A 15,009-nucleotide genomic window follows, 5' to 3' on the forward strand; every position below is an offset into this window, starting at 1 on the left:
GAAACACAAGGTTTCTGTTAAAATACTGACGTTTTTTCAAATGTCCCACCAGAGCAGTGAAGGGAGTCGTGCTCATTACGTAGAAACTGTTCTATGTCAAGTGACAAATAGAACCACACGGGTTAAATAAACATAATATAAAATGAGAACTTCATGCACATCATTTCACCTCCCCACTGAACAATGGCAGACAAGTGAATCATGATGGAAAAAGACACAGTGCTGTTTTTGGCCCCAAGCTTGACTAAAAATGATGGACACATGTCCCCAGCCGACGCTTGGCTTTCTGACCTCGACCTGCTGCCCTGCTGACTGGTCGTCTGATGGTGAATCTCCCTCCAGGACTTTTGAACGAGGGCGAGGTCGACAGGAGCAGCACGGTGCCTGCGAGAGTTATTTAGGCGACTTATAAATCTGGATTCAGGAGGGTGGCAGGACTTGTGCGCAGATAAAACTGCACCATCCGTCACGCAACAACATCTTCCAGATATGTTTTCTAGATCTGATTCTGGACGTTCACTTCCGTTTGACATTCGGCAGGTTGTCAAAGGAAGAGCGTGAATCTGTGCTGAGCGGCATGAGAAGGTGAACCAGCCGCCTGTGCCTCAGATTAAACCTCAGAATAGCAGCTGAGTGTTCCTGTAATAGAGCTCGTCTTCCTCTGAGACTAACAGCTCATTACCACAAGACTGCCCCCAAGGACCCCCCCCATCCACCCACCCACCATCACCAGCACCTCACCCCACTCAACACGACCTCACCCCTTGAGATGGAGCCCCCACATTGTGACGCATATCCACGAACACCCCCTCCGTGAACTGCTAATCTTAGTAATCTCAGAGTAACTCCCATTCCTCCTCCTGCTTCTGTATTTTATGTGCAGTTGCCACCCCTTGTGTCGGACATCTGACCCATCTTCTTCCAACTGAACCCCCCGCCCCGCCTCTCCAACGCCTCTGTTCCCCTCTGTCCCCTTGCAGGGTGGCTCTTGTCGACACCTTTCCTGATTTGGACATTTTTGATGAGAATTCCCCACCTCAATCTCTGCTGTTTCCCTACTTAACCCTCCCAGGGGCTTCCTAGATCTGCTCTGACTGACACACACACACTCTGACGCAGATCACGCGCACACAAAAATGACTGGATCATGCTCGCTGCGTTGGCACACACCGGCACATGAGCGTGCACACGCATGCTTCGCTCGTCGTAGCCTTAATGAGGTCTCATCTTGTCTTTTTACTTTCTCTCCTCCTCCTTCTTTTATCTCTCTTTTTCTCTTAGTCAAGTGCCATCATTGTTATTCTGGTGCTGTACTTAGGTGTCAAATTAAAAACATCAGCCGAGACGAGTAGGTGAAGTCCTTTTGGAACATAATAAACTATTTTCAGAGTCCTGTTTTGACAGTCTCAATAAGTGGGTCTTGATGAATATAAAAGTGAAAAGGTACAACGCATCCAAAACTAAAGACAGTGGACTACAGTAAGACAGTCATTTCAGCATCTTTGGAAATACACTTATTCACTCTCTTGCCAAAAGTTAAAAGAAGCAGCCAGCTGGTTAGTTTAGCTTAGCATAAAGACTGGAAACAGGTGGAAACAGCTAGCCTGACTCTGTTTATAGGAGCAGTAACTCCCGGGCCAAAAATAATTCGGCACATAGCCACCAAAAAATTGGAAAACTGTAAACCTTACATGACAAATATATGTTAGTTTATGTTTATTTATGAGTGTTTCCTGTTTTATTTTGTAATTCTCCCCTCTCTCCCGTCTCTGTAACTTTACTTCCTGCCATTATTGCACTTCCCGCGGTTTTAAATGTCTGTTCCACCCTGATTAGTTTCACTTGTGTTTTGTCATCCTGCCTTCAATTGTGTTCCTTGGTTTCAGTGTCAGTCCATCTTCATTAATGTTCGAGTGTTGCAGGCCTTCCTTGTGTTTTGTTTCTTCGTCTGGTTTAGACTAGTTCTTTGCTTTCTTGGAGCTGCACTTATAGGGAAGTGATCTGCCGAGAAGTCAAACTATTTCTTGAAGTTTTGGGTCTTTATCTTTTTAAAATGGATAGGTACTTGGAATAATGTAATGGGTGACCTTAACCCTTACTACAAACATTAACAAAAATTACAAATTGGTATTTTTGTGATTTAGCTCAGTTTAATACCACTGTGGTAAATATGGACACATCTATTTTTTTATCATTATATTACTTATAATCAAAAACCAGCAAACATTTTGCTGAAAACAAGACGTAGCAGCCAGCTAATATTACTTACTAGTCCAACAGCAAGAAGCCCAGCTTGGTGTCTGTCTTTCAGCCTCACCAAGCTCTCAACATCTCCTTTGTTTTTATTCACCTCTGGCATTATGTCTATAGAGGCTACTGAGCCTGGCCAAGCTCCAGTTCTGGCATGACACTCCCCTCAGGAAGAGGAGGTTTTCAGTAAATGTTGGCTAGAAAATCTCTTTCTGGTGGTCCAAAAACGCCTGTGGTACAAACACTAATACTCCCCTGGTGCTGTGAACTCTTTCCTTGTGGTTCCTATAGTTTCTCAAAAGTAGACTGGGAGCCAGAGCTTTCAGCTATCAGGCTCCTCTTCTGTGGAACAAACTACCATTCTGGGTTCGGGAGGCAGACGCGGTCAGCACTTTTAAGAGTAGACTTAAGACTGTCCTTTTTGATAAAGCTTATAGTTAGGGCTGGCTCAGGTCATGCCTTAGTTATGCTGCCATAGGATTAGACTGCCAGGGGGCTCTCCTTCCCTTCTCTCTCTCCCTCTCTCTATATATATATATATCTCCCTCTCTCTCTCTCTCCCTCTTACCATCTGTGGACATACATGTCTCATTAATGCATGTTACTAACCAAACTTCCTCTGAGTTTCTGTGTCGTCCAGCAGGTTCTCGTGGATCGTGGCTGCTGCTGTGATCCTGCACGACGTCTACTACACATATTACTACTGTCATTATTGCTATCATATCTGCTCCTGTAATCATTTTATCATTCATTGTGATTCATTGTCATTTTGTCTGTCATTGTAATTGTACAATATGTTTGTGTTGATTTGTCCTGTACACGTGACATCCACTGCACGTCTGTCCGTCCTGGGAGAGGGATCCCTCCTCTGTGGCTCTTCCTGAGGTTTCTTCCACCTTTTTTTCCCTGTTAAAGGTTTTTTCTCACTCGAACCGAGGGTCTAAGGACAGAGGGCGTCACTCCCTGTACAGATTGTAAAGCCTCCCGAGGCAAATGTACTTTGTGACTTTGGGCTATACAAATAAAATCTGATTTGATTTGATTTGATTTGAACGCACAAAGCTAACAAACTGAGCTAACATTAGCTAACAGCAGCTATAGTTCACAGCAGTTTACTTTGTGTGACTTACGGGGGATCATACCCAGAGCACAAAGTTACATAGTGGAATAGTAGAATCAAATTTAAATCTGTTATTTGATGATAGAAAAGTTACACAATGTTGCTTTTATTCTGCAATTGAAGGTGTAAAGAAGCGTCATTGGAAAATGTAGTTTTTATACACTTTGTCATCTTTAGAACTGATTTCCACTGTCTACATCCAGCGAGGTTCATCCATTCAACTCCAGGAAAATGTAACGCTTACATTAATGCTTACCTCGCATTTTTGGCCCAAAACACAAATAAAGGATATAGATTCTCACACTTGCCCTTTTCTCGAAAACTGCTGAGCCAGCAGTTATAGTAGCCGCGTTTGTGTGATGGATGGCCTCTTGATCCTATTCCAGGTAGAGGTGTAGTCTGACTCCTCTCAGGAGACACTGAATATAGCGAGAGTGGAAAACCCACTCGGATGAGACGCACACAACCACTAAATCTGCACGCTGTGAATGGAAAGGACGACGCGGTGGTGTGTGCACGTCTGTCACCTGCAGAACATTTGAATACACTCATTATGTAGAGTTTCCCACTCTCACTAGCAATTTTTACCGTCTCAGGAGGATACGAGCACAAACTCAGTTACTCACAGCAACTCCAGCCTATTTTCCTCCTCTCTCCAAAGTCTGTGGTAGGCTGATGAGTTTGGCTGTGATCTTTATTGTCTCCCAAGAGAACACAAAGAGCAGATTAGTCGGTCTCTATGCTATCTACCTTGTACTTCCTATCTTTAACAGTCTCCCTGGGGAGATATGCAAACACTCCCACTACAGCACAATGATGTAAAACTCTGTTCTGTGACTGAACTCAGAAGCTACCGCTGCTCTATTGGCTTATGATTAGAGTTGCAACTGTGCTTGACATGAATTAATAAGCTTTGATGAGTTTTTCATTAATAAACATAGAGGACAGAGAGAGAGAGAAGTGAAAGATCTTGTGCAAAGCAGAGTCAGACATCATGCTCGAGGCTGCAGCTAAAAACTGCCATTTTTGGATCAATACAACAGAGAGCAGATAAAAGATGGGAAGAACAGGGAGAGGATAGGAAGAGATACGATTCAATACATGTTTCTCTTTTCACCAAGATGCCTCGCTATCGATCCGACGCAATTGTGTGTGCGTGACAGAGAGGGAGAGCAGATGATAGTCGCTCTCGAACAAACCTGACTCAGCCCGAACCCAAAGTGTGTGTGTGTGTGTGTGCATGTGTGTAAATGAAAACCCCTCATACTTGATGTTTATAGTGTTTATATCACATATCTGTAGCACTATATGTCACATATACTCTAATATCTGCCCCAACAATGCCCAAAAAAGTATTTTTTTTTAGTATTTTCTGGTGTTCTTAATGCCGTTTTAGAGTTTGACGTTTCCTGATAAACATTAAAAGGTTGAGATGACTCATCCTGTCTAACTTTGCAGAGTCATTCCAGTTTGATGCAGTCTATGAGTGTTTCTGAGGGCTGCTACATGCCTCACTGATTACGGTATAAAAGCACACGTTTATAACTTATTCACCTTCAACTCTATGTGAGCTCTATGTGCTAATTAACTGCTGCTAACCGAATCTGTTGTTGTTGGGAAACAGAACCGGGATCAACGGCCGGACTGGACTGGAGTTACCATGAGGAAATAATGTTACACCTCCGACGTGATTTACAATTTACTGTCTGTTGTTCGCTTATCGGCCGTGCAGCTACCTGAACTGACTCGGCAAGAAAACTTGATAGGCTACTGAATTCCCTTCTAGACTGGCCACTGCTAGTTTCAGAGGTTATGTTCTGTGAAGCAAATCACACTCTGCTTTCTGTTTCATGGAGAGCTTTAAATAATTGTTCTCAACTTAACGTCACCCTCCATGGTAATGCTCCTATTTCTTTCACCAGACTTGCATCGTTGCTGGAGACAGGAAAATGTCCCAAAGTTCAAACAATGAGGTCATTTATCTTTCCTTAACTTAAAACTTTCTTGTCTGACTTTTCATTCTAGATCTTTATAAATATGGCTCGATCCTCTGTCGGATATTCCCGGGCAGAGGATAGATGTTCACGCTGTGCACCCATTCGTTTTACAGGACCTCATTCATTTCACCCAAAGAAAGAACAATTACCTTCTAGGAGACCCAATATGTCTCACATTTTATCTGTATGACAACAAACTGAAAAATGTTTAGCTCTTAACAACAATTTACCGCCGCCTGGATCTACTCCTTCTATCTAGAGGTACATGTGTTAAATAATTTCACCTTTCAAGACCTGAAGAAAGATGACTCACTCTCAGGTTCAACTTTGTTCTCTTATCTGTGACTCCATACCGCCTTAAAGACAAACAGACTTTCCTTGAATGTATTCCAACCTGCTCATCCCCTTGATACTCTTCTTAATTTCAAAATCCTGCGGACCCTCTTCCTCACGCATGCTGCTCTTCTGCGGGCGCACATATGCGTATGTTTTGGTATTATGATGCTGTTTATACTCTTTTATGTGTGGTTAATAAACATCTCCCTGTCTTAGTTTTAGTCCTGCTGTTCACCTCAGATAAAATGGAAAGAGAACTCTGTTTGCAGCTGAAATTGACTCCAACCCAACTATGATTTATTAAAGTCTTTATTACTACCATTACTTAAAGGAATATTTTACAACTGGAGCGTTCAACAGCCAAGTTACATGGTGCAAATTCTACTGCATTTGATTATTGGGTTCCATGGTATTAAATTATCCAGGGTATATATAATAAATAATAATAAACTTTATTCATATATGTATATAGGACCTTTCAAAATACAGTTATAAAGTGCTTTACAATAAACCACAATGAACATAAATAGAATCAACTTTTTTTTAAAGTGATTTAAAAGTTCAGGCAGGTCAGTCCATAGTCTGACTGCCAAGACTCACCTTTATATAAATATCTGAACCGTGGAACAACCAAGAACGATGCATCCGTGGATCTCAGGGTGTCAGCAGGGACGCAGGGCTTTATAAGTAATCAATAAAATCTATAAGCAACCAGTAGATAGTGTAAAGATGCCAGAATTGTGTGATGTCTTTGTGCTGGTCAGAATCCTGGCAGTTTTGAATGAACCGGAGATGAGAGAGGTGCTGTTAGCTCAGATAGTGATGCAGCTAGCCGTTCCATTATCTGTATACAGTATATGTTAATGAGTTGACTCTGCCCGGACTGGAAACCTGGATCTAGCACACATCTCCCAACAAAAAGTACAACCTGATGTGCTCAGTGGTATTATGGGACAGGACAGACTGAAGCTAGATGGGTAGCATGCTTACTTCACACCATAAATAGATGCCTTTGATATAACATCAAAACTGTAATTTTTGTTATTTTTTAAATATATTAAACAAAAATTCTTACATATCGCATTCATATTGTTTATCTAAGTTGAGGTTTTGACCAAAAATTTAAATCAGTGTTTCTGTTTCTGTTGAGTTGTTCAATGGGACAGAGAGACTGAGACGGTTTGATATGTAGTTATTTAAAAAAAAAAATTGACCTAGGACATATATCTTTGTTAATACCTTATCAACATTTAGCTGCAAAGAAAATTGAGACACTGTCAAGGTTTGGTGTGAGTCACAGCTTAGATAGAGCTGAGTATCGTCTGCGTAAAAATCAAAATCGATATTAAAGTCTACAAAACAATATTGTAATATCTGCGTTTTTGCTTCATTACTTTTCGAGATCTGACTCAGAATGTTCATCGACAAGCTATTTTTACTCTCTGCTGCGATCACGCTGACGTAACAAGTTCTCCTTGAAAAAAGTTAAAAGCACCATTGGTTTATGCAAAATGCTTTGCCATTATCTATCATCGCTCTTCTCCAGGTGATGCATATAAATGGCGCCTGTGTCAGACGAATCTGTCTCCGAGGTCTAATGCAAGGTGGGATAATAAGCTATCAGGGATAAGAAAACCCTCAGCCATTTATCTCAAGTCACTCTCTGAGCGTGGTTTGTCGGGCCGTTACACAAAAAAAAAGAAATGAGTTTTTTTCCATCGCTTCAAATGATAAGAGAGAGATAAGTCATGCCTGTAAGCAAAAGTGCTAATGGATTTAACACACTGAGTGCCATCACAGAAGGAGTATTTGCATGCTGGAGTGAATTGCCTTGTAAGTAGATATAGTCATATTGGACACCCTCCACACACTCAGGCACCCTTCAACACTAATACATACGCAGACACGTCCTCACTCTCTGAGCAAGTCAGGCCAAAAAAAGATAAATGTTCACATAATTGGAGGGTCAAACACTTCAACGATTCCCTTTTTGAACTGCCGTCGTGTCATGGAAATCACCTTTAAAAACATTTCAGCGATCAACAAAATAATTCTTCTAATCCCAGTGCTAACACGCTGATGTTCAGCAGTTGTCGTGTTCACCAGAGGTGTAAATATAAAGATAGAGCAGGCAGGAGGCCCATGGACTAGGAGGGTTTATATGGGGCCAGACAGAGAACAGGTCCATGAGAGTGACATCAGGAAAATGCATGTGTTCAAAGAAAAACTCATGTTAAATTAAAAATCCATAATGTTTTATTTTTTTTAAATAGTCAGTAGCAATCTATGACAATTACAAAATCCTACATAAACAATAAATACACTATTAAATTAAATGAATAATTTCTCATTTTCTTTGGAATTTGTGTCACATACAGATCTAAAATGTTGATTGTTGGTTAATATATTAATGTTGTCCCATGGCAAGCCCCTCTTTGTTCGTGTGACGACACACGGTAGCTGCTGTGGAGAATTTTATTCATCAGCGGTCATTCAGTCGGTGGAGAGAAAGTGCACAGGAGTCCAAGATGTCTTATGTTAAAAGGATTATTGAAGCTCGGCCAAGGAGACTGGAGGATTTATCAATACACTTATCATGACATGATGCCGCCTCAATTCTGAACAAGCTGTCCTCTCTGTCCTCAGAATAATGACTCAACTACTCTATGTCCCTAAATGCTCATAGTCTACGAACAAGACTCTGCAAAGGCTTCTGTGTTGTGTATCTATCTGTTGTGTCGATGGAGTGAGACAGTCCTGTCATCTGACCTCAGTTGTAGAAAGGATCAGGATGGTGCCTGCTTTCCTAAACACAAACAAACAAATTTAACACTGACCCTACAGTGCTGCATTTAGTTCAGGGAGGTGGATCCAAAAAGCAGCTTGTGGGCTGAAATGGTGGGAAACGGAGATGAAATCCAAACAAAACAGAAAACACCAGGAGTGGGAACACTGAGAGAAGGAACAGAATACAGAAAACATGCACAGAGGAACTTAAACACTATGACCTGACAAATGACACCAAGGAACCAATGGATTAAATATAAAACACGGGTGGAAACCAATCAGGTGAAACTAATCAGGGTGGAACAGAAACAAAACTGGTGATGAAACACAACAAAAGCACGAGACGGCGGTATTTAGATCAGCCGGCACGGAAGCCCAGGGTTCAAATCTGACCTGTGGCCTTTTCCTGCACATCATTCCCCATCTCTCTCTCTCCCCACATTCCTGTCACTCTTCAGCTCTCTCTATCAAAATAAAGCTTGAAAAGGCCGAAATAAAATCTTTCAGAAAAATAAAACAAATTGAAGTTTTGACTTGATCGCGGTGTTAGAGAAAAAGTCAAGGGAACACCGAGATTATCAGGATTTATTCTGCGGGGATCATGAATATCTGCACCATATTTTATTGCAATCCATCTGATATTTCAGTCGGTACCAAATTCGTGATATCGCTCCCAAACAAAGGGCATAAATTAAAATCTGTGGCGAAAAACAACAACTTTGGAGTTTGTAAATGATCAATCTGTGTTTTTCTCCCAGCACAAGTCTATGTCTCTTTAAAGCTGATATGCTGTAACTATCATATCAAAGCCATCTGTAATTTAAATGCTCACACTGGTAACTATTTTGCAAGGCCTGCCAGCTAAATGTAGGAGTAGGGCAGAGTGGTTTCTTTGTGTTGTGTCAGATTGAAGTGCTCTCCAGCTGCGTTCAGCACCGGCACTCTATTTATAAAAAGAGCATTGAGGCGTGGGTGGAGAGCATTATGTTGTGTCAATATTTCAGATAGCATAAACCACTGTGATGTGTTACTCAAGTAAATGAGTAGAAAGGAGACGTTTGTGTGACACACACACACACACACACACACACACACACACACACACACACTGTGGCCTGGCCTATAATCGTCCCTATTTAAAATGCTAATTTCCGCTCTCCCGCAGGTGCCTAACTGTGTTTGAAACTAAATTGCTCGTCATAGCAGGTCAATCTGAGCCTAATGAATTTGTCTGTTCTCCCATTACACTTATCGATGCTGAATAGTGGACGACAGGTGCGCCGGGCTCTCACGGCTTTGAAAGAAAAGCCTGCAGCACCTTCTTGCTTTCTCAGATGGATTTCCTCATCAGCCTGTTAATATTTCAGTATTTGGCTTGGATGACACTTTGACTTGTGACCAGCTCTATTACAAGGTATATTTTACTTTGTGATGCTACTTGATCACTTAGCACTAAACTACCAGTCAGACTATAGCTGACGTTAGGGTTAAACGCTGAACAGGAGAGGCCGATACTTAATATGAGGTGAATTAAAGGAGGATAAAATATAAACTGGGTAAAAGACATGAACCGTAGGAACAATGTAGCTGTCAGGATGTTGGAAATTTACATAAAATGCATAAATACACATATACAAAGTACCTATAGAGTGTATTTAGTGTTTTTTTAGCCTGCAGCACATGGTCAGGATGCAAAACATAAGATGCATGATGGTAAACACACACACATGCTTTACTACTTAATGCTTGAGGCCAATAAGTATTTTCAACCCTGATTTTCTTCTTTGGTTTATCGTGGTTTATGTCCAGTTATGAATACAGGTCTGAAATGGTTCACACACAGTCTTTTCTTGATGTTCAGTGGTGTTGAAATCAGTAGAGTGCACTTGAACTCAAGTTTGTGAGTGAGAAAAGTGTACTAACTGCATTGTCAAACAAGAAAAATGTCCTCCCGGCCTCTCTGAACCATGCTATTACTCTGTCTTGAGCCTACACACCCTCATCCAGAGAGTGTCACAGACCCCACAGAGAGTAATCACAGGTAATGATAAGCGAGAGTGAGCATAATTTTCCTCCATAGCCCAGCAACACGACACAGCAAACAGGTCCCTACGGGGGGGGGGGGGGGGGGGGGGACTGAAGAGGAGAAGTAAAAAGGGACGGAAGCAAACAACAAGAGAAGGAGGTGGAGTGAGGTAAGAGGCCACAGGAGGACATCTTGCAGAAAAGAACGTCAGTAACTAATCAAACATTTTCCACAAGGATCATCTAAAAACAGAAAACAGACGGAGAAAAAAAAAAGAGATGGATGATGTAAATGTGGTTTCTCGCAGAACCAAAGTAGTGAGAAGGGCTAATCTGGTATAAGTGGCACGTCTGCAGCTGTGATGTAATACTTAATGCATTGCTATAAATTAGCCCATAGCAGCATGTGAGCCTTTGCAACAGCAGTCCGCCAGACATGGGAGGGATGGAGTGAATTGCAGTAAGAGGCAGGAAAGAGCGAGAAAGCCCCCCCACTCCCACTCCTCCCTCTATTGTGACTTAAAGTGCAGTGCTGTAGTACTTTCTTCTGTATAAACAAAAAGTAAAATCAATACTCTTATTCTCTAATTCTAATTTAACTTGCACGTGAAGCTTCATTAGATTTTTTTTCCTGGTATGCATGGGTGGTTTTGGTGCAGTTTTTCTCCACTCATCTGCAATGAATGGATGTTTTTTCTTGTTTCTCAGTTTGAACACAATCAAGTAGTATAAAAGAAATAAGATAAGAATAATAAATACATGTAGATTAATGCTATATCTTCCCATTTATACTTCCACAACTTATTTATGTGACTGTACAATGACTTACTTTGAGTATATCATGCTTACTACATCACATAACAGGTCTCTGAGTTGGAGATATGGTTCTTGTGGCCCCTGTGTGTTGTTAGAGCTGATTGTTTGTGATGAAAAACATAATAAAAATGTTATAAATTATTATTAATTAGTGAATAGAAATGTACGTGTTTGGGAAGAAGATCGAACTGTGTTACAACTAATAGAAATTTGTATTGTCAGGCTGTATTCAGGCCAAATCTGGCACTGTGGCGAAACAAAGGTTTTTCCATTCATTTGAGTGAGGGGCAGTGCATTTTGGCTACAGTGCTGTAGTCTGCAGAGGGTGCCGGAAAAAAACGCAACAACCTGCGGTAGAGGAGATTTAATTCCTGGAGAAGCAACAACCCAACGTCACGCTGCTGATCAGACCATCAGACCGGTCAAACTGCTCTACAGTCAGCCTGAAATGTCACTGAAAGGATTCACCGTCATCCCTGACTTGATCTGAAAAAGGCCTAATGGATATTAGAATTTTACCTTGAGGAGTTGCTGCGCGGTGGGATAGACATGAATTAAAGCTAAGGTCACCCATCGCAAACCTTCAGCCTGCCATTAAGAGGCACCCGCCACTTGAATTCGGATAAAACAGTATTAACATGGCATTGCACAGTTAAAAAACAGGATACCAGAGATATTCATATCCACTCACTCTTCTTCCCTGTCAAAACCTGACACCTAGTTTACTGACAATGCAGCTTGACCGACAGTACAGAGCCATCGGCTTTTTCCATCTTCAGCCCCAACCACCACTGACTCAAGTGCACAGCTCCACAGGAGGCAACAACGTTTTTTTATTTTATCTTTACATATCTAATAGTATTCCCTGAGACCAGTCAACAAACTTTGGTGTGTAAAATCAGCGGAGTAAAAAGTGCACCATCTGTTTATCCCTTAGAAAAGGATTAAGTTGTAAGAGTTTGACCTTAAAGTGAGACTATAAAACCTCAATGCTGACTTCATGAGCAATAAAACTTACTCTTGCTCATTTCCATCTTTCATTTTAATAACACTCAGGGGTTTTGCTGTTACGCTCTTGCTGGGTCTGGTATGCCCGGCAGCTTATGGTGGCTAATATTAGATAGATGTTTGCTAATTTTAGATTGCTGTATAACTGACATTACTGAGCCAGCTAGTTGACTGTATTGTGCTACTGTTACATTGCATTGTTCCTACAATTATCCCCTAATTGTCAACTGTGGCTACTGTGCTTACTCACTTTAACTCGCGGCATAACTCCAGCTGAGCAGGATGTTGTGCATACTGCGAAACAACCCAGCTGTGTCTATCATAAACTTTATGTTATGAAAGACCGTCTCTTTATCTGTCTCCTGTGTCATCTTCAAAGCTTAGAGTTGTTTCTAAGGTTGCGATACAGTTCTCTGTGCTGCAGATCTATGCTGTGAAGCTGCAAGTCTCCCTTTTTTCAAAGGGTTAAATGTATCACGTTCTCAAGGGGAATGAAGCTAATCTAAAAGGGTGGATTATGTAAGGGGAACCTTAGCCTGGGCTAATCCCTCGCTCCTGTCTGACTGTCACACTGTTCTTTGATGCTTGGTTCATAGAGGAGACGATGAGGAGTCAGGTGAATATTGTTGCCGTTCCCCCGGAGAGGAACAGTAATAATGTTTTCCATTCAGCAACGACACATATAATATTCAACGGACACGAAGAAGCTACTGCAACATTTTAAGTAAACCAGTAAGATTACACACACATGTGGGCGTCACTGTAGCTCGGAGGTTTTTCTCGAAGTGTTTTCCACTTCATGAACAGCCGTGACCTCTTGCCCTGTCACTTCCTGCTGCACATCGGCCGCTTTCTAATTGTGGGACAGAGAGTCTTCTGTTTGCGTGTGGACCGAGGAGGAGCTCGTGACTTTCTGTCTGACAGACTAAATGAGCTGAGCTATGTTGGCATGTTCAAGAGATGATGTGAGCAGCGAGGATATTTCTAAAAGCAAACCCAAGACCTGTCTTTTTAGTCCGGCTTTTATCTAAACTGCATTTATTTATTTATTTATTTGTCTAGCTATACATTTTAATCCGTTACATTATTATTACCATCATTTAGAAAATAAATTTCAATTAAAAAAATAAAGCCTGATTGACACAGATACAGATGGACTGCTTAGGATTCATCAGATTTTGTCATATTTTAATAGATCTGATGATTTTTCTAAGACAGGTGCATGTGTAGGGGATGGATTTCTAGTGGAATCGCCTGGCTGAGTCTGATAATGACTTAATCAGACATCCCGCCCTCCCTTTCAGACCTCTCTGTCCTTGCCTGACCACTTCAACACGCATCTATCGGCCTCCTGATTGGCCTCCTCCGCGACCAGAGCTACCAACCAATTGACTGCGGGGGGAATTCTGAGGCAGAGGACTAGTTAATTATGCTAATCCAAGAAGCTGATAAGGAGACGGTTTTAAAAATTTAAAACCTCTGGAAACACGCACTCACACTCACAGAGGCAGTGTGGTTTAGAGAGAAACGGGCTCTGTGGGAAAATATGAGCGTAAGCAAAAGGAGGACGTTCAGGAAATTGAATTATAATTAGGCTTGTACCTTCTCCTCCTAGATCTTCATCTCTTTTTTCACCCTCGATTTCAAACACTAAACATTCGCGTATAAATTTAGAAATTTGACTAAATTCTCTGGATGTTGGACTTTTCCTCCCCCCCCACTCAGTTCCTCCTCTGTTGCTGGTGGTGTGCTGCTGGCCTTTTCCCCTCTCTTCTTGTTAACTGATGTCTGTGGGCGGATAACACTGCTCCACTGATCCACAACTCCACTCATCTTCTTTTTTTTTTCATCCCATTTCCTTCTCTTCCTTTTCATCTCGGCCCAAAACTATCTCAGCGCTCGATGATTCTCGCTGTGCACAAACATGTCATTATAGTCTTTCTGCTTTGGGATTTTAGAGAGCAGCACCCAGAAGACTTTTAACATCGCTTCTCCTAACAGACTGATCCTTAAACTCATTTTCTTTTACGTTCAGCGGCCATGCGCCGGCTTTTATTGGATTTACAAGCCTTTGTTGTGGGACTAGTTCCTAAGCTGTTCAGTGCAGTGTTTTCTAAAACTACAAAATAAGGCATAAATCTAAGAGTGTGAATGTATCTGTAATCTTTTTTTTTTTTTCATTGCTTCAGGCCTCTTTTGTGTGTGGATTATGTGGAGGAAACAACTTAAATTTGGTTGTTTATTGTCTGGAGCTGTGTAAAATGTAATTCACTTTCTCACAGATCCGGTTCAGTTTTATATATGAAGCCTCAAATCACAACAGAAGCGTTCACATGACACTTTACATATAAAGCAAGTCTCGACATCCAATCCATCCATCCATTTAATAGCTTATCCTTATCAGTGTTGCCGGGGGCTGGAGCCAATACCACACAGTGAGGTACGCCAGCTCATCACACGGCTTCACACTCTCATCTGTCACCAATTAACCTGAATGTCTTTGGACTGTGGGAGGAAGCCAAAGTACCCGGAGAGAACTCCACACAGAAACCTCTGCAACCAGGAACCTTCCCACTATGAGTCAATAGTGCTAATCACTGCAGCACCATCCCAGGTCTAGACGGTACTCCTTAGACTCAACAATTCCCACCACGAGAAAGCACTTGGCGA

Source organism: Larimichthys crocea, chromosome XVII (genome assembly GCF_000972845.2).
Source record: "Larimichthys crocea isolate SSNF chromosome XVII, L_crocea_2.0, whole genome shotgun sequence".
NCBI lineage: Eukaryota > Metazoa > Chordata > Actinopteri > Sciaenidae > Larimichthys > Larimichthys crocea.